This window comes from Cherax quadricarinatus, chromosome 81 (assembly GCF_038502225.1).
Source record: "Cherax quadricarinatus isolate ZL_2023a chromosome 81, ASM3850222v1, whole genome shotgun sequence".
Classification (NCBI taxonomy): domain Eukaryota; kingdom Metazoa; phylum Arthropoda; class Malacostraca; order Decapoda; family Parastacidae; genus Cherax; species Cherax quadricarinatus.
Genome location: NC_091372.1, coordinates 14,781,881 through 14,802,195, shown reverse-complemented (window position 1 = coordinate 14,802,195; position 20,315 = coordinate 14,781,881). Strand labels below are relative to the sequence as shown.

The following is a 20,315-nucleotide window of genomic DNA, read 5'->3' as shown; positions in this document are numbered from 1 at the left end:
GTACAAATGTTTCAAGTAAACTAATCATAAGTCTTACATACTACTCATATGTAGATCTAGTATATAATTTTAGTCAGTATAGCTTGGGTAATTCATTATAATCATATTTATGAAAACATGTAAACTATCATGACCAGCTGTAATAGGCTGACACTTAAACAATGCTGATACAAGTTCAAGGATGGTACATAGAAACCATACCCCGGCCGGGATTGAACCCGCGGTCAGAGAGTCTCAAAACTCCAGCCCGTCGCGTTAGCCACTGGACCAGCTAGCCACAATAAGATTCGTCCAACTAGGTATATTTCTACACCATAGGAAGGTTAGCACAGGCACCACTGTGACCACAAATGCAAGTTTTTACAGACGAATCTCCAGCTAGCGTGGCCGTGACGAACTCTAGCTCAAGTCCCTTCACTGCCGTCAACATGACTCACGAAATCGTAATAACATGATTGCAAACAAACCATACCCCGGCCGGGATTGAACCCGCGATCATAGAGTCTCAAAACTCCAGCCCGTCGCGTTAGCCACTAGACCAGCTAGCCACAATAAGATTCGTCCACCTAGGTATATTTCTACACCATAGGAAGGTTAGCACAGGCACCACTGTGTAGAAATATACCTAGTTGGACGAATCTTATTGTGGCTAGCTGGTCTAGTGGCTAACGCGACGGGCTGGAGTTTTGAGACTCTATGACCGCGGGTTCAATCCCGGCCGGGGTATGGTTAATTCAAGGATTATGTGGAGTAAAATAAAGATTGGATGTGAAAAGTGGGTTATAATAAGCGTGAATGCACCTGGAGAAGAGAGAAGTGTAGAGGAGAGAGAGAGATTTTGGGAAATGTTGAGTGAATGCGTGGGGAGTTTTGAATCAAGTGTGAGAGTAATGGTGGTTGGGGATTTCAGTGCTAAAGTGGGTAAAAATGTTATGGAGGGAGTAGTAGATAAATTTGGGGTGCCAGGGGTAAATGTAAATGGAGAGCCTTTAATTGAGCTATGTGTAGAAAGAGATTTGGTAATAAGTAATACATATTTTATGAAAAAGAGCATAAATAAATATACAAGGTATGATGTAGCACGTAATGAAAGTAGTTTATTAGATTATATATTGGTGGATAAAAGGTTGATGGGTAGGCTCCAGGATGTACATGTTTATAGAGGGGCAACTGATATATCGGATCATTATTTAGTTGTAGCTACAGTTAGAGTAAGAGGTAGATGGGAAAAGAGGAAGGTGGCAGCAACAACAAGTAAGAGGGAGGTGAAAGTGTATAAACTAGGGGAGGAGGAAGTTCGGGTGAGATATAAGCGACTATTGGCAGAAAGGTGGGCTAGTGCAAAGATGAGTAGTGGGGGGGGGGGGTTGAAGAGGGCTGGAATAGTTTTAAAAATGCAGTATTAGAATGTGGGGCAGAAGTTTGTGGTTATAGAAGGGTGGGGGCAGGAGGAAAGAGGAGTGATTGGTGGAATGATGAAGTAAAGGGTGTGATAAAAGAGAAAAAGGTAGCTTATGAGAGGTTTTTACAAAGCAGAAGTGTTATAAGAAGAGCAGAGTATATGGAGAGTAAAAGAAAGGTAAAGAGAGTGGTGAGAGAGTGCAAAAGGAGAGCAGATGATAGAGTGGGAGAGGCACTGCCAAGTAATTTTAATGAAAATAAGAAAAAATTTTGGAGTGAGTTAAACAAGTTAAGAAAGCCTAGGGAAAGTATGGATTTGTCAGTTAAAAACAGAGTAGGGGAGTTAGTAGATGGGGAGATGGAGGTATTAGGTAGATGGCGAGAATATTTTGAGGAACTAGTAAATGTTAAGGAAGAAAGAGAGGTAGTAATTTCATGCACTGGTCAGGGAGGAATACCATCTTTTAGGAGTGAAGAAGAACAGAATGTAAGTGTGGGGGAGGTACGTGAGGCATTACATAAAATGAAAGGGGGTAAAGCAGCTGGAACTGATGGGATCATGACAGAAATGTTAAAAGCAGGGGGGATATAGTGTTGGAGTGGTTGGAACTTTTGTTTAATAAATGTATGAAAGAGGGGAAGGTACCTAGGGATTGGCGGAGAGCATGTATAGCCCCTTTATATAAAGGGAAAGGGGACAAAAGAGACTGTAAAAATTATAGAGGAATAAGTTTACTGAGTATACCAATTAAAGTGTACGGTATGGTTATAATTGAAAGAATTAGAGGTAAGACAGAATGTAGCATTGCGGATGAGCAAGGAGGTTTCAGAGAGGGTAGGGGATGTGTAGATCAAGTGTTTACATTGAAGCATATATGTGAACAGTATTTAGATAAAGGTAGGGAAGTTTTTATTGCATTTATGGATTTAGAAAAGGCATATGATAGAGTGGATAGAGGAGCAATGTGGCAGATGTTGCAAGTAAATGGAATAGGTGGTAAGTTATTAAATGCTGTAAAGAGTTTTTATGAGGATAGTGAGGCTCAGGTTAGGGTGTGTAGAAGAGAGGTAGACTACTTCCCGGTAAAAGTAGGTCTTAGACAGGGATGTGTAATGTCACCAAGGTTGTTTAATATATTTATAGATGGGGTTGTAAAAGAAGTAAATGCTAGGGTGTTCGGGAGAGGGGTGGGATTAAATTTTGGGGAATCAGATTCAAAATGGGAATTGACACAGTTACTTTTTGCTGATGATACTGTGCTTATGGGAGATTCTAAAGAAAAATTGCGAAGGTTAGTGGATGAGTTTGGGAATGTGTGTAAAGGTAGAAAGTTGAAAGTGAACATAGAAAAGAGTAAGGTGATGAGGGTGTCAAATGATTTAGATAAAGAAAAATTGGATATCAAATTGGGGAGGAGGAGTATGGAAGAAGTGAATGTTTTCAGATACTTGGGAGTTGACGTGTCGGCGGATGGATTTATGAAGGATGAGGTTAATCATAGAATTGATGAGGGAAAAAAGGTGAGTGGTGCGTTGAGGTATATGTGAAGTCAAAAAACGTTATCTATGGAGGCAAAGAAGGGAATGTATTAAAGTATAGTAGTACCAATACTCTTATATGGGTGTGAAGCTTGGGTGGTAAATGCAGCAGCGAGGAGACGGTTGGAGGCAGTGGAGATGTCCTAGTTAAGGGCAATGTGTGGTGTAAATATTATGCAGAAAATTCGGAGTGTGGAAATTAGGAAAAGGTGTGGAGTTAATAAAAGTATTAGTCAGAGGGCAGAAGAAGGGTTGTTGAGGTGGTTTGGTCATTTAGAGAGAATGGATCAAAGTAGAATGATATGGAAAGCATATAAATCTATAGGGGAAGGAAGGCGGGGTAGGGGTCGTCCTCAAAAGGGTTGGAGAGAGGGGGTAAAGGAGGTTTTGTGGGCAAGGGGCTTGGACTTCCAGCAAGCATGAGTGAGCGTGTCAGATAGGAGTGAATGGAGACGAATGGTACTTGGGACCTGACGATCTGTTGGAGTGTGAGCAGGGTAATATTTAGTGAAGGGATTCAGGGAAACCGGTTATTTTCATATAGTCGGACATGAGTCCTGGAAATGGGAAGTACAATGCCTGCACTTTAAAGGAGGGGTTTGGGATATTGGCAGTTTGGAGGGATATGTTGTGTATCTTTATATGTGTATGCTTCTAAACTGTTGTATTCTGAGCACCTCTGCAAAAACAGTGATAATGTGCGAGTGTGGTGAAAGTGTTGAATGATGATGAAAGTATTTTCTTTTTGGGGATTTTTTCTTTCTTTTTTGGGTCACCCTGCCTCGGTGGGAGACGGCCGACTTTGTTAAAAAAAAAAAAAAAAAGGTATAGTATAAAGAAAGTAAATTACAAGAGGATTTTAGTATGATGTAAAGCAGGAGACAGGTGTGCACAAGGAAAATATAAACAATATGATATATTTTAGAAATTGCAACATCAGATTAATCTGGTAATTCTGCACCAGCAATGTTGAGGACTGGAACTGATTCATTTGAGTACCTGAAGGACCTGCCTGACAATTTCCACACCATTTTCCATACTGGACTCCTAGCCAGCATGGAGTCAGTACCAGTCAGCCAATAATTGTGCCTGGCTCCTGACATACTGGGTATGTACTCATGATTGTAATTTAGATACCATGTAGTAGCACATGTGGCACCTCTGAGTCAGATGACCCCAGTACACTCGGGTGACCACTAGGAAACACATGAAAACACTTTCCTGAGGTTTTATAAGACGAGATTTTCTTAAGAAGTTTTTAAAACATTCACATTGCTATGTACTCTCCCTCATATGTGAGTTATCATATGATTTACTAAGTTTGTTTCATGGGAAAAACTTTCCAGACACCTTGAACACTTGTATGGTTTATGTTCTTTATGAAGTGTCATGTGCTTAACTAAAAGAGAGTCACTTGAAAATACTTTCTGACACTCTGGACACTCATGTGTTGTTTCTTCTGTATGAGTCTTCATGTGTCTCACTAGAGAACATTTTACTGAAAATTGTTGTGAACACACTGAGCACTGATAGTTCTTCTCCCCTGTATGAACTCTCTCATGTTTGTCTAGTGAGGATTTATAAGTAAAGTCTTTCAGACACACTGAACAATGATAAGGCTTCTCTCCTGTATGAACTATCTTATGTTTGTCTAGTATAGATTTTCTAACAAAGGCTTTCAGACACACTAAACACTGAAATGGTTTCTCTCCTGTATGAACTCTCTGATGTTTCTTTAGTGCAGATTTCTCAGTGAAGTCTTTCAAACATTCTGAACAATGAAATGGTTTCTCTCCTGAATGAATTCTCTCATGTATATTTAGTAAGGTTTTTCTAGCAAAGGCTTTCAGACACACTGAACACTGAAATGGTTTCTCTCCTGTATGAAGTCTCTGATGTTGTTTCAGTGAGGATTTATGAGTAAAGTCTTTCAAACACACTAAACACTGAAATGGTTTCTCTCCTGTATGAACTACCTGATGTTGATTTAGTGAGGCTTTGGTAGCAAAGTCTTTCAGACACAGTAAACACTGAAATGGTTTATCTCCTGTATGAACTCTCTGATGTTGTATTAGTGAGAATTTTCTAGCAAAGTCTTTCAGACACACTGAACAATGATATGGCTTCTCTCCTGTATGAGTAACATTATGTCTCAAGAGTTTAGAATTATTTGGAAAAACTTTATTACAAACAGAACACTGATGGAGTTTCTTCATTACCTTCATGTTGCCTCTGATTTATTTCAAATTTTTAACACACAAAAAAATCAGTAATTTTTGTCAGTTATGCACTAATGTACTTCACATAACAATACACTTAATGCACTTCACACAACAATAGACTTACTGTGCTTCACATAACAACAGACTTACTGTACTTCACATAACAATAGACTTACTGTACTTGCAAAACGATATACTTACTGTACTTCACAAAACAATATACTTACTGTGCTCTCTTTCCCCATATTGTCTCACATTTATTACGGTCTACAGCGAAGGTTTTTCTGAAAAAATATTGGGCAACTTATAGGAAATTCTTTTCATATGAACTCTTGTAACTAACACAGATTTAAAAGAAAAAATATTGTCATAAAATATTTACAATGAGGTCTGTACAATGTTTTTTCTTTGTAAATTTTAATAAATAATGTATTAACTTTCAGTAATGTGTGAACTCTTTTAACTTTAATAAGTTTTAAAATAAATAAGGTTGTGTAAGTGCGTGCTGAGGCAGGTTGTGTAAGTGGGTGCTGAGGCAGGTTGTGTAAGTGGGTGCTGAGGTAGGTTAAGTGGGTGCTGAGGTAGGTTGTGTAAGTGGGTGCTGAGGTAGGTCCTGTAAGTTAAGTGGGTGCTGAGGTAGGTTCTGTAAGTTAAGTGGATGCTGAAACTGGCTGTGTAAGTTGTTTAAGTGGGTGTTAGTGAAGGTCATATAACTTTAAATATACCATAAACAAACCTTATGTTATCCTATATTAAGTTAATTGTTGCTGACAACAGTTGTACTCAGTATTTCAGACAGTATAGTATGCTTCATTCAACTTGATGCTGGCAGTAGTTGTACTCAGTATTTCAGGCAGTATAGTATATTTCATAAAGCTAGGTGCTGACAGCTGTACTCAGTATTTCAGATGGTGTAGTATACTTCATTAAACTTGGTGCTGATAACAGTTGTACTCGGTAATTCAGACAGTGTTGGATGCCTTACTAAACTTGGTGCTGATACTAGCTGATCTCAGCACTTTCATCACTTTCTTCAGTGTGCTGATACTGGGTGTCAGCATGGTAGGTTTACTACAGTACTGACACTGCAAACGCCAACTGTAAAAGAAAAGTTAAATGAGATCTTTTTACAAAACAATTTGAACTAAAATTTAAACAGTACATAAATAACCCGCACATAAAAGAGAGAAGCTTACAACGATGTTTTGGTCCGACTTGGACCATTTACGAAGTCACAGTGTGACTTTGTAAATGGTCCAAGTCGGACCAAAACATCATCGTAAGCTTCTCTCTTTTATGTGCTGGTTATTTGTGTATTGTTCCAGTCACGGTATTGTGCCTGTGAGGGAAAAGTAGGCGTGAGTGGGGTTACAGTTGTTCAGGCAACCAGGAACCATTAGAGTGTTATGCCGCGCACCCCCCCTCTCTCTGGCGGGCTGAGGCGAAACTAGTTCTTGGTGTCTGATTTGTTTAAATTTCTACTCTTGGTAAGTATTGACCTTACCTGGTGTGGGTTGAGGTTTGGAGAGTCACTTCACCTCCACTCTTCTCCTAATCAGGTAGGGTGGTCTACCAGGAGTATTACTGTTTATTCCTTTCCTTTGTTTGCTGGTCACCAGTAATGATTTTCGCATTTATCACTCTTTTCCATTCTTAAATGTTATATTATCATGACCATTGGTAACCAGTGTATTTTTTCTTATTACCAGCTCTGTTCCTGGCATGGTCATCCAGGATAGACACCAGATAAAGGAGCAAGACATTTGTTGATGGGACTTACTAACATTATTGAACTACTACTGGCCCTTACCTGTTCTACTTGTGGTGCTCCAACCAAGTGGTAGAGGAGATTCCAATACATCGGACTGTTACCATCCGCCCAGGATAACCTACATCTTTAACATCAGAGATCTGTCCAGGGCCTTACCTACTCCTGCCTGACTACAAGAACCATAGGCCATTTTTTTTTTATTATATTTAAATTTTAAGTAAAATCCTCAAAAATCATTTTTTTTATTCTTATTTTTCCTAGTCGTTTCTTTATTTATTTATTTTTCCATTAGTTGCTTTTGTTCAGATGGAAGGCGTTCCACTGACAATGGCGACCTTGCCAGGATCCGACTCTTGAAGCAACATTGTCCTGATGGTTCAACTGGTTGTGAGTATAACATTTAAGATAGAAAAGGGGCACAATTCACTTCAGATTTAATGGAACAGGTTTATCAACTTGTGGGTGTTAAACCTCTTTTTACTACACCTTACCATCCAATGTGTAATGGAAGAGTGGAGCGACAACATGCCATCCTAAAGTCAATATTAAAGAAACTATGTATTCTTAAACCAACGGATTGGCATAGATTTCTACCATGTGATCTTTTCGCAATGCGCGAGATTCCAAGTGATTCCCTTGGTTATTTCCCTTTTGAATTGCTTTATGGGGGACAAGCTCGTGGACCACTTTTTATCTTGAATAAACTTTGGTCCAAAGATATTAAACCTGAGGTTCAAAACAGCTATCAGTTTCTTTTAGATCTAAGGGAAAGATTTGAAGAAACCGCCGATTTGGTCGTTAAAAACCTAGAGATGTCTATGGAAACTTACAAGACTTATTTTGATCATAAAAGCTCCAAGCGTAAGTTTAATATTGGTGATGAAGTTTTAGTTCTTCTACCCGACAAATCCAACAAATTGCTAATTACCTGGCGCGGACCATATAAAGTTGTGAAAGTCTGTAATAAGGTAGATTATATCTTGGATGTCAAGGGTAAGGAAAGAATGTATCACGTCAATATTTTGAAACGGTACCATCGTAGGGAAGTTAATCTTTGTTTAAACTCCTTTGACGAAGATACTACTTCTTATAGCGTGGTTACAAGTGGTGATTCGTACGAGTGCAAAGTTTGTATTATAGATGACGAGTCCCTTACAGAATCGAAGGAACTACTGGATATCTTATTGGATGATCCTTCACCAAAGAAGTCAGATGTCAACATCAACAACGAACTATCAAATAAACAAAAGTCTCAAGTAAGTGCCTTAGTAAATACATTTTCTGACGTATTCACAGAGATACCAGGACTTACCACCTCTGTTGTACACAAGAATGAATTGTCAGATCATGAACCAGTAAGGCAGAAAATCTACCCCGTTCCCGTTCACTTACGGAAAACTTTTGATAATAAGGTTGGCAAACTATTTAACTTAAATATCATAGAACCTTCGAAATCAGCTTTCTGTTCCCCAGTTGTTATGGTTAAGAAACCTGATAATTCTTACAGACTAGCACAAGATTTTCGTTATTTAAATACTATCATTAAATGGGATGCAGAACCCATGCCAGTGATCGATCATGACTTGTATAAATTCCATGACTGCAAATTCTTCTCTGAGTTAAATATCTCACAAGCATACCATCAAGTGCCATTACACCCAGACTCGAAACCATACACTGCTTTCCCTACTCATCGCACAATGCCTTTCGGCTTGGTTACCGCGTGTGCCACGTATATTAGGCTTATGAGAATAGTTCTTTCTGATCTAAAGAATGTCTCAGTGTATTTTGATAATATTTATATCATGTCACATGTCTGGGAAGACCATCTAATTACACTGTCGCTCGTTTTGAAAAGACTAAGAACTCATGGCCTTACAGTCAAACCACAGAAGTGCTTTCTTGGCTATCCTAAGGTGCAATACCTCAGGTTCATTATCTCTGACAACAACTTCTCACCACTTCCTAATAAGACTAAAGCTGTTTTAGAAAGTAAATTCCCTGCTACCAAAAAGTTATTAAGAAGTTTCCTTGGATCTGTAAACTTCTATAGAAGTTTTGTACCAAATTTAAGTAGTTTGACTTCAGTTCTTACAAACTATTTAAAGAAGGGTGTCAAGGAACCTCTTAGTTGTTCTGATGAAGCCATCCAAAGCTTCGAAGAAGTTAAAAGAATATTTTCCGACCCCCGTCCTAAAATTACCCGATATTAATAAAATATTTTGTCTCCAAACAGATGCCTCCCATTCTGGACTCAAGGCTGTACTGCTTCAATATTATGAGGAGACTCCTTTCCCAGTATCTTTCGCCAGTAAGAAGCTTCTGCCCAGAGAAGAAAGATATTCCACTGTGGAGAAAGAATGTTACGCATTAGTATGGAGTATAAGTAGATTCAAATACTACCTATATGGAAAACCCTTTGTGCGTGAAACAGATCACAGGCCACTGATGTACAGTGGACCCCCGGTTAACGATATTTTTTCACTCCAGAAGTATGTTCAGGTGCCAGTACTGACCGAATTTGTTCCCATAAGGAATATTGTGAAGTAGATTAGTCCATTTCAGACCCCCAAACATACACGTACAAACGCACTTACATAAATACACTTACATAATTGGTCGCATTCGGAGGTGATCGTTATGCGGGGGTCCACTGTACTTGGAGAACTTCAAAGGGTCAAATAGCAGACTCTTGAGATGGGCTCTGGCTATTCAGCCCTATAAGTTTAAAGTTATATATATTTCTGGCTCTGAAAACCACTTTTCAGATTGGCTGAGCCGAGGTTGTACATAGTTCTTTTCCCTCTGTTCATTTACTTATTGACTCCGTCCATAAGTTTTGGAAGGGGGTATTGTGAGGGAAAAGTAGGCGTGAGTGGGGTTACAGTTGTTCAGGCAACCAGGAACCATTAGAGTGTTACGCCATGCACCCCCCCCCCCTCTCTGGCGGGCTGGGGCGAAACTAGTTCTTGGTGTCTGATTTGTTTAAATTTCTACTCTTGGTAAGTATTGACCTTACCTGGTGTGGGTTGAGGTTTGGAGAGTCACTTCACCTCCACTCTTCTCCTAATCAGGTAGGGTGATCTACCAGGAGTATTACTGTTTATTCCTTTCTTTTGTTTGCTGGTCACCAGTAATGATTTTGGCATTTATCACTCTTTTCCATTCTTAAATGTTATATTATCATGATCATTGGTAACCAGTGTATTTTTTCTTATTACCAGCTCTGTTCCTGGCATGGTCATCCAGGGTAGACACCAGATAAAGGAGCAAGACATTTGTTAATGGGACTTATTAACATTATTGGACTACTACTGGCTTTTATCTGTTCTACTTGTGGTGCTCCAACCAAGTGGTAGAGGAGATTCCAATACATCGGACTGTTACCATCCGCCCAGGATAACCTACATCTTTAACATCAGAGATCTGTCCAGGGCCTTACCTACTCCTGCCCGACTACAAGAACCAAAGGCCATTTTTTTTTATTATGTTTAAATTTTAAGTAAAATCCTAAAAAGTCATTATTCTTATTTTTCCTAGTCGTTTCTTTATTTATTTATTTTTCCATTAGTTTCTTTTGTTCAGATGGAAGGCATTCCACTGACAGTGACTTTTTTTGTTATTTCAACAGTATTAGATATTCTGGGCATGTTTAACCCTTTCAGGGTCCAAGGTCCAAATCTGAAGTGGTGCCCCAGTGTCCAAGAATTTTCAAAAAAATTTTTTTTATTTTTTCTTAATAAAATCGTAGAGAATCTTTTTGTGAAGGTAATAAAACAAAAAGTACGAAATTTGGTGGAAAATTGACGAAATTATGCTCTCGCGAATTTTGATGTGTCAGCGATATTTACAAATCGGCGATTTTGCCGACTTTGACTCCCATTTTAGGCCAATTACATTATTCCAATCAAACAAATTCTTAGCTATTTCACTAGTATTACTTCTATTCTATCGATTGAGCACAAGAAATCGCCAAGTCAACTGTTTCAACTACAAAATAAAGTGATCGGAAATTGTTAATTTGGCCAATTTAACACAAAGTTCAAAATATTCCAATTTCAAAATAGGCTCCAGAATAAACAATGTAGGTATTCCTGGAACTAAACTAACATTTCCTCTGTTCATTAGTTACATTTTGAGGCTTTACAAATAAATTCCATTTTGATTTTTTATTCACATAATGAATTTTTATTCACACCAAAAAATAGAAGATTTACTGTTATGCAATACTGTAATAATTGTATAAATATCATCACCATATTTGTAAATGTATATTAGACCCACCAGCTGACGTGTATTAGATGTGTGAGGTCGTTTGTTTACTCTTGAATATCGGCAAAAATTTAACATTTCCACTACTTTGAGCTCAGTTTCAAGCCATTTCCAGTGCTAAAACCAATCAAAATCATCTCTATTTCTGTAATATGTCTTCCATTCTATCAAATGAGACCAAGAAATCGCAAATACAACTATAAAAAACATACGAAAAAACACTGCAAAGTCGCTGTTTTAATCGAAAAATCATGATTTCAGTTTTTTTCTCTCATTATACACAATGTGCTGCAGGATCTGTTTTATGTGGTGCACACATACCACATAGATGTATTCTCTCATATCTAGGCCCAAATGTACCACTCACAGTTTATCAGAGTGAGCTGAGGTCATGACGTAGATCTACGGTTTGGACCCTGAACGTAAAGCCGTAGATCTACGGGACGGACCCTGAAAGGGTTAATTTACAAAGCATATTTTTACATATTTTTTATAATTAACACATCAGCCGTTTTCCACCAAGGTAGGGTGGGCCGAAAAAAAAACTTTCATCATTCACACAATCACTGTCTTGCCAGAGGCATGCTTACACTACAGTTATAAAACTGCAACATTAACACCCCTCCTTGAAAGTGCTGGCACTGTACTTCCCATCTCCAGGAATTAAGTCTGGCCTGCCGGTTTCCCTGAATCCCTTTGTAAATGTTACTTTGCTTATACTCCAACAGCACGTCAAGTCCTAAAAACCAATTGTCTCAATGTGCTCCTATCTAACAGTCATGCAAGCTTGCTGAAAATCTAAGCCCCTTGTACACAAAACCTCCTTTACCCCCTCCCTTCACTCAGTGGCGTGCAGAGGGAGAGGCCGAAGGGGCAGTGGTCCTGGGCATCCAAATGGGGGGGGGGGGGTATCCAATTAGAGGGAAATAAGATAGTGATTTTGAAGTTAAGCAGTGATAAATCAATTTTTGGAGGCTCACCACACTACAGAGGCAGTGGTTAGCCCTTTATTCCTTTAACGAATACCTGACCATGAGAAAAGCCATTCTCATAGAGCACACATGAGGGAATACCTGAGCCTCGTAGTTCAACTCCATCATTCAACTATGATAGATGCTGAACTTCAACAGCAAATGTCTGCTGAAAAGAAAAAATGGAAAGCTATAACTGAACGGATTGTCGAGGTTATAGCCTTTTCGGCAAAACAGGATCTGGCCTATCGTGGACATCAAGAAGAAGGAATAACTAGGTTTTCAGAACCTGAGGAGACAGTTGGTGAAAATGCAGGAAACTTTCTAGCAACAATCAGACTTTTGGCTAAGTATGATGTAATCTTAGCAGAACATTTGCAGAGAGGGGAAGAGAAACCAAAAAGTGTCACCTACTTGTCCAACAGAATTCAATACGAAATAATAGATCTTCTCGGTGAAACTGTTAAGAAAAATATAGTTTCCGAAATTAAGGATGCAAAATGTTTCAGCATAATGCTGAATTCAACTCCAGATATTGCCCATGAAAATCGGGTTTCTGAAATTCTGCGTTACATTCATATTGATGAAAACAAAAAAGTAGAAATAAAGGAGATATTTCTGGGATTTTTTCTAGTCAACAAGAAAGATGCAGTCAGCCTAGCAAAAAAAAAATCTGGAAAAACTGGAAGACAAAATTTCCATGAATGACTGTCATGGCCAAGCATATGATAGCACAACAGTTATGGCTGGAGTTAGAAGAGGTGTTCAACAAAAAATTCTTGAAGATAACCCAAAAGCTGTGTTTATGAACAGTAGGAACCACAGCCTCAATTTGGCCTGTGTGTGTGAGGTGCAACCTGCTGTTGTTACATTTTTTGGCATTCTGGAAAAACTCTTAATTTTTTTTTTATCTACTTCTCGTTGGGAAGTGTTAAAATCATTTGTCACTCGGACTGTGAAAAGACAGTGTGACACAAGATGGAGTTCCTGCCATGATACTGAACAAATAAACCACAAAGAGTATCACAATGTTATTGCAAGCCTTCAACACCTGCTGGAAGGAGAATTTTCAAGGGAAACCAAATCTAATGCAGGATCGCCACTGAGCTCTATTCAACAGTTCCTGTTTATAGCTTTATTAAATTTTTGGTACCCAGTTTCATCACCAAGGAGAATAATGATGCCTGGACAGTCTACAAGAGATAGTGGACTGACAGCATAAGATGAAATGAATAGAGTAATGGTAGAGACTGTGAACCGTTTAAAAACAGAAATTGAAGACCGCAGTGTCCGTCTTCAAGGACTCAGTGACCAATTTTCACTTCTTCTGAACTTGAATTCAGTAGTAATTGAAGATGAACAAGAGAGAAATTAAAAAAGGAATGTTCAGACTTTGCAAATTATTATGATAATGATGTGGCAGCCATTCGGTTATATGACGAAATTACTGATATTGTGATGCTCCTTCGAGCTGATCCTAAAGATGCTCTGGAGTCTTTACTGCAGTATGGGAGGGATATCTTTCCGCTGCTGTGTGTTTCATACAGATTACTGCTTACAATCGCATTTTTAGTCGCAAGTTGCGAAAGGTCATTTTCAAAACTGAAATTAACCCCTTGACTGTTTCGGTCATATATATACGTCTTACGAGCCACCGAGTTTGATGTATCTATATGCATAAATTCTAGAGGCTTCAAATCAAGTGGGAGAGGGCTGGTAGGCCTACATGAGAGAGAATGAGTCTGAGTGGTGGGTGTGCACCCTGTGAAAAAATCTGATACTCAGTGGTGCAGTGTGGGAACGCCATCTTGGTAGTCCATTTTCACCATGCCTCGCAGTAATAAGTACCTCACTCCTCGGCAGACTATAGGTCTTTTTTTCCCAAGTGATAGCTCTAACAGTGATGGAAGTGTCAATGAAAGTGAATTCCATGGTTTTCAAGCGGGTGTGACTGAAAACAGTGCCCAGGATAACGTAATTAGTGATGAAAACCCAGATGGCCCACGACCTTCCACTCCTGGTGTTGGGCCGGCTCGTTCACATGTGAGCAGTGAAAGTGAGTGATTTCAAAGCTATTGAAAGCAGTTCTAGTTGCGACAGTGAGGGTGAATATTCCCCAGTGAAGTGGCAGAATATACAACGTAGCATGCAGTTTGGTAGTGTGTCATATGCTGTTCCAAGGGGAAGGAGTAAATCTCGGAGCACATCCCATGACCCTACACCATGAACTTATAGTGAAGATGACGATATTGTTACGGTGGGTATGAATGATGAGTGAGGCAGCAGGTGGTGGTGGTTATAGTGATGGTGGCATGAGTCATGTGGCACCAGCAGCGGGCCACGCTACTACCAACGCTGCTGACTCTGCACAACCACAACCAGCCTCACCCATCCCCACACTCCCACAACCACAACCTGCACAACCACAACCACGTTTCAATATCCAGAACCCACCAGCTGACCGTATCTGGGATTGGCAGCAAGGTGACAAGTTTGATCCCAGTCCCCATGACTTTGATGAAACACAGAGTGGAATACAGCCATCATGTGCACTTGGGAACAATGCCACTGAACTAGAATGCTTTCAGTTATTCTTCGATGAACCCCTGATGGACATTATTATCAGGGAAAGCAATACTGTTATGTTAGTATGTCCCTTATTACTTTGATAATAAGGTTCTCACTACATGTTCTAGTGTGAGGTAGCTTTTTACTTAATGGCCTTATCTGTCTAGGGGTAATCCTTACATTATGACTGATCGTCCTCAGTGTCTCTCATCCTTTAACCAGCCCTCTTCACAGGTTATTTATACTACTACTATAAAAATATAACTGTATTCTAAATAGATATGTACAGAATATACAATTATGGCCTCACATATTAAAAAAAAAAAAAATCTACACACTCCTTAGCTGTTCTCCCACATGGTGCATCTCAGCAACTTTGCCCATCTCTCTTCATGACTAATCTTTGGGCTAACCAGTGTTTTGACACACTTTAGTCACCCTGGGTATGGTGGCCACAACTTAAGTTATAAAAACTCACCCCTGGAGCACACATAATACCCAAAAGAAATAGAAGAAGGACCCAGAGGTCCTGTCAGCTTGGAGTCCACCAACAGAGAGAGAGAGAGAGAGGTAATTGGCCAGCCCTTTGCCCTGAGCTCGCCACCACCGACTGGAATGCTCTTCTCCAAGGGGATGTTGACAACCAAGTGAAAGCCTTCACTGGACACATCCTTAATTTACAACAAGAACACATTCCTCACCGGCAATATGTGACGAAGCCTACAGATCAGCCTTGGTTTGGCTTTCGTTGTAGAGAGGCTGCTACTGCTAAGTACAAAGCATGGCGAAGGTATAAGAGACATCCTACCACCTATAACAGGAACTTGCACATGCAAGACTGTAGGCATATGGGTGATGTTCAAAAGTGGGCCATTGCTAAATGGGAGGTGGACACTAAAAGAAAGTTAGCATCAGGTAGGGTAGGCTCCAAAACCTGGTGGTCCCTGGTCAAGGACAGACAAGGTTATTTGCCTGATAAACTTATTCCACCTCTAAATCGACAGGATGGGACCACCTCTACTAGTAGTCAAGAGAAGGCGGACCTCTTTGCTGAACACTTTGCTACCAAAATGCAAGTTCCTGATCCAGCAAGGGACCCTCCTTGGCTAGCTGCAAGAACTGTGTCAAAACTGTCAGTGGTGACAATAAGGCAGGAGGAGGTGCATTTCCTACTTAAATCGCTTGACCAAGAAAAGGCTGTGGGCCCAGACAAGTTGAGCCCAAGATTGTTGAGAAGATGTGCAGACCAGCTAGCAGCACCTCTAACTCGCATCTTTCAGCACTGCCTAGTACAGTGTAAATGGCCCTCTCTATGGAAAGAGGCAAATGTAGTCCCTGTTCACAAAAAGAAGAGCAGAGCAGAAATCAGCAACTACAGACCAGTGTCACTCCTGTCAATCACTGGTAAGATCCTTGAGACAATAATCTCAAGACAAATGACAGAGTTTTTTGACTACCACTCACTACTTTGTGATCGTCAATATGGCTTCAGGAAAGGTTACTCTGCTGCTGATCTGTTGTTAAACCTCTCCACTAAGTGGCACCAGTCACTGGATGAATCCAAAGTCAGCTGTGTGATAGCACTGGACATTGCTGGCGCTTTCGACCGGGTGTGGCACCAGGGCCTCTTAGCAAAACTTCAAGCACTGGGAATTGCAGGCTCTACGCTATGTCTCCTCAGTGATTACCTTCATTGTAGATCTCTAAGTGTAGTTCTCAATGGAACGGAATCAGCAAGACATCCTTGTGTTCCACAAGGTAGCGTGCTGGGTCCATTGTTATGGAATGTCTACTTCAACGACCTTCTTCATCTCATCCCAGAATCACACGCATATGCAGATGACTGTACACTGACATTCACTTATCCAAGAGAAGAAATGCCAGCTGCTCTAAGCTACATCAATCACCAGCTGAGAGCTATATCAGCTTGGGGAAATAGATGGCAAGTAACATTTGCACCTGAGAAAACAAAAATGATGATCGTCTCTAGGCACCATGATGGTAATGCTGGTGCAGTAGTAAGGATGAATGGGAGGATGTTGGCACCTGGAGAAGAAGTTGATATCCTTGGGGTGAAATTTGACTCCAAACTAACCATGAAGAACCGTGTTGTAAATCTTGCAAACAAGGCGGCCAGGAAGCTTACAGCACTTCGCTGTATCTCCCATCTGCTTGACAGTAGGGGTTGCAAGATCCTGTATGAAGCACAAGTACGCTCGCACCTTGCATATGCTCCACTTTCTTGGTTTGCCTGCCCCCCCTCTCATCTGCGACTGCTTGACAGAGTAGAGAACAGAGCAAGACGTCTCATCTCTCGCCTGGACCCATCCTGGATAGATCTGTCATTTCAGCAGAGCCTTCAACATAGGAGGGATGTGGGTGGCCTTACTGTTATGTACAAGGCCAATATTGTCAAAATACCACACTTGGATCCACTTCGAGGACAGCGTGAAACAAGCTTTTGTGCCACAAGACGGGCAGAAAGCAGCAACTTCACTCTGGCTGTACCCTTCTCCAGAACATCACTCCATCTGAGATCATACATACCCAGGATGACTCGAGTATGGAACACATTCGTACAGGATAATGATGTCAACGAGATAAAGACAGCTGATCAAATGAAAATGCTGGCCCACAGATGGCTCCAACTTCATCCTGTTTCCTACTTGTATGTCTCATAACAATAAAAATGCTTTCAAATGAGCTGATGTAGGTAACAGCTCTTAGCTTGCCAATAAAGTTAGGAATCCTTAATTAAGCTGTAAATAGCTTGTCAATAAAGCTAGGGATCCTTAACCTTGTCAAACCTTGTGTAAAAAAAAAAAAAAAAAAAAAAAAAAAAAAAAAAAAAAAAAAAAAAAAAAAAAAGAGAGAGAGAGAGAGAGAGAGAGAGAGAGAGAGAGAGAGAGAGAGAGAGAGAGAGAGAGAGAGAGAATATGAGGGAGAGAGAGAGAATATGAGGGAGGAGCCTAGCTAAGCTCCTCCCACACCAACAAAAGACTGTTGCCAAGCACAATTCTCCAGTTACCACACTTCTACCACACCTTAATTTTACTTTTACAAAAAGAATTACAACTTTATAACTACTTATTTAAATTGTGTGTTTGTGTGTCTATAGTATAACCTATTATATTGAGAAAAATAGGCTTGACCCAGCTGCCTCTCAGTCATAAGAGTGATCTGCCCTTATGACATTTAGAACTGAGTCCCCATCAATTCAATATAATTAGGTATTCCAGAGTAACTGTTACTTATAAATACATGTTGGGTCCTATAGCCCCATAACACCCCCACCTCCAGACGAAGTCTCACAAAAGCTAGCCGTGTCCCTCAGGATACGGCTAGTAAAAAGTATATTGCTTAAGTCTGAAGGCGGTAAGCAAGACTACTAGAAATGTTACATATTTCCCAGCACCATAACTACTCTTCACTGTACTGTTATTTACAACAGATTGCAGAATTTTTTTTTTTAGAAAAGCATTTTAACCATACCCATATACTCAAGGGTGTAACTATTTTAATGGCTTTTAAAGCAATACACATTACAAAGCAAGAATTGCACACAATGCCCACTGTAAAAGCCTGCACCAACACGCCTGTGCCTCTGCTGTGGTAATTCAGCAAGCAACTGGTACTCCAGGGTGGCATCTTCCTGATCAGAAGACAAGAGTAGAGCCAAACCCAAAGCAGTCAGGTATACACCAGGCAGGAAACTTCACAAAACATGTCAAGGTGTCTCTCACTTGGTGGCTGAACCAAACAGTGAGACTTCCAGTCAACACTCACAATCCTTAACATGGTCAGGCACTCAAGCCCATCTTCCGAGGTCCCACTCCACACAGATCCTCCAAACTTATGAAGAGGAGGCTGACATAGAACATGGAGGGGTCCAAGGGACCACAAAGGCAAATCGTCGGGCCATTTTGTATATAGAGCACACCAAGACACAACATATCACATACCTTCCTGAACGTCTCATGTTACCGAAGGTTGTCAACCACTGCCTCAACTCACATTTACATATACACTGACCCTCATCACACTTTTGGCTCCAACTCGACCCCTTCACAGTTGGATGGCTGGTAGGGAATACTCAGGTTTGCCGAGAGTTTACCACTGCAAAAACAACAAGGTCAGCACATGACAAACACTATGTACAAAGTACGCACCATGCATCGACATGAAACATCTAGAGAGAGCATCAGCAACCACATTCTCTGAGCCTTTTATATATTTAACTTCCAAATTAAAAGGCTGTAGGAACAAAGCTCATTTTAACCCTTTGAGGGTCGACAGGCCCTCTCCGAAACTCGTTCTCAGGGTCGGCCAAATTTCAAAAAAAAAAAAATTATTTTTTCTTATGAAAAAATAGTTTTTTTTTTCCTGAACATTATAGGCTAAACAAAAAAAATTTAACGTCAATACTTACCGAGATATGGAGGCGTGAAATTTGCCAAAATTGAACAACATATGGTAACATCGCCGACTGCCATCACCCGGTATTTTTCTATTTACTTTTTTATGTACTATTTTCAATTATTTTTCAATTTTTCTTTTTCTGAGTAACTTTTATGGCCTCTGAGGCCAACATGATCAGTATTTTGTAAGTTATTTCTTTTTCAATACTACACAATAAGGGCGTAAACACTGTTGTCATTATTTTGTTTACAGAAAATATTTACACAAACGATATGAAATGTTGTTTATTACTATTTTTCTATATTTCATATACACATATACAGTCACAGGGAATGTTTCTAGAAGTTCTGCAGCCTGTGGAAGTCTTTGAAACATGGTGTCATGCACAATGGAGTTTTACACTCCTCACACATAAAACGAGTGTCTCTGCGTTGTTGTGTGCGTTTTTTTGTATGTGCACAGACGTAACACCTCTTCTGAGCCTTTTTCTTGAAAGCAGTAGCAGGCAGTTTTACCAGGAAGTGATCACCATGCTTCAGACGAGCAGGTAGTTGTTGATAATTTAGTGGGCGGTCAATTGCAGGTGCTGTTCCTTGGTACTTGAATACTATTTGTCTGATGACAGACAAACAGAATTCGCCGTACTGTGGTTTGTTTCTGGTGCTCATCTTATACATATTATAAGCATTGAGCATGGAAATGTCCAGAAGATGGAAAAACAGTTTGATGTACCACTTATAACTCTTGCGAACACAATCAGCAAACCCAATCTGCATGTCACATTTGTCCACTGAACGCATGTTGAAGGTGTAATCAATCACAGCTGCAGGTTTTAGAATGGGTTCATTTCTCTCTCTATGCTGCCTGCCACTGTCTGCCATTTCATTAGGGTGAATTGATGACAACAGTGTGACATCTCGTTTGTCATGCCACCGAAATGCCATGATGTCATTGGCAGCAAACGCCTGCACCTCACCTCTACGAGTGCCAGCGTCAAACTTGGGCATATGTTTCCGATTTGCACGCACTGTGCCACACACATCTGTCATGTTCACTCGCAAAAAATCACTGAGTGAGGGGCTTGTGTACCAGTTATCTGTATATAATATATGCCCCTTACCAAGGTATGGTTCTATCATTGTTCGAACCACA

General features: G+C 40.1%; 1 protein-coding gene across 2 annotated transcripts in view; it reads right to left on the bottom strand.

Moving 5' to 3' along the window:
• LOC128699906 (zinc finger protein 84) overlaps positions 1-20,315 on the bottom strand; it is a 155,517-nt gene that overhangs the window by 92,606 nt on the left and 42,596 nt on the right. For both annotated transcript variants that reach the window (XR_011394268.1, XM_070102465.1), the window contains exons 2-3: positions 5,899-6,260; positions 5,390-5,446 (exon numbers count right to left, since the gene is read on the bottom strand). The gene's annotated coding sequence lies outside the window, so the exon portion shown is untranslated. The remainder of the gene's footprint in view (positions 1-5,389; positions 5,447-5,898; positions 6,261-20,315) is intronic.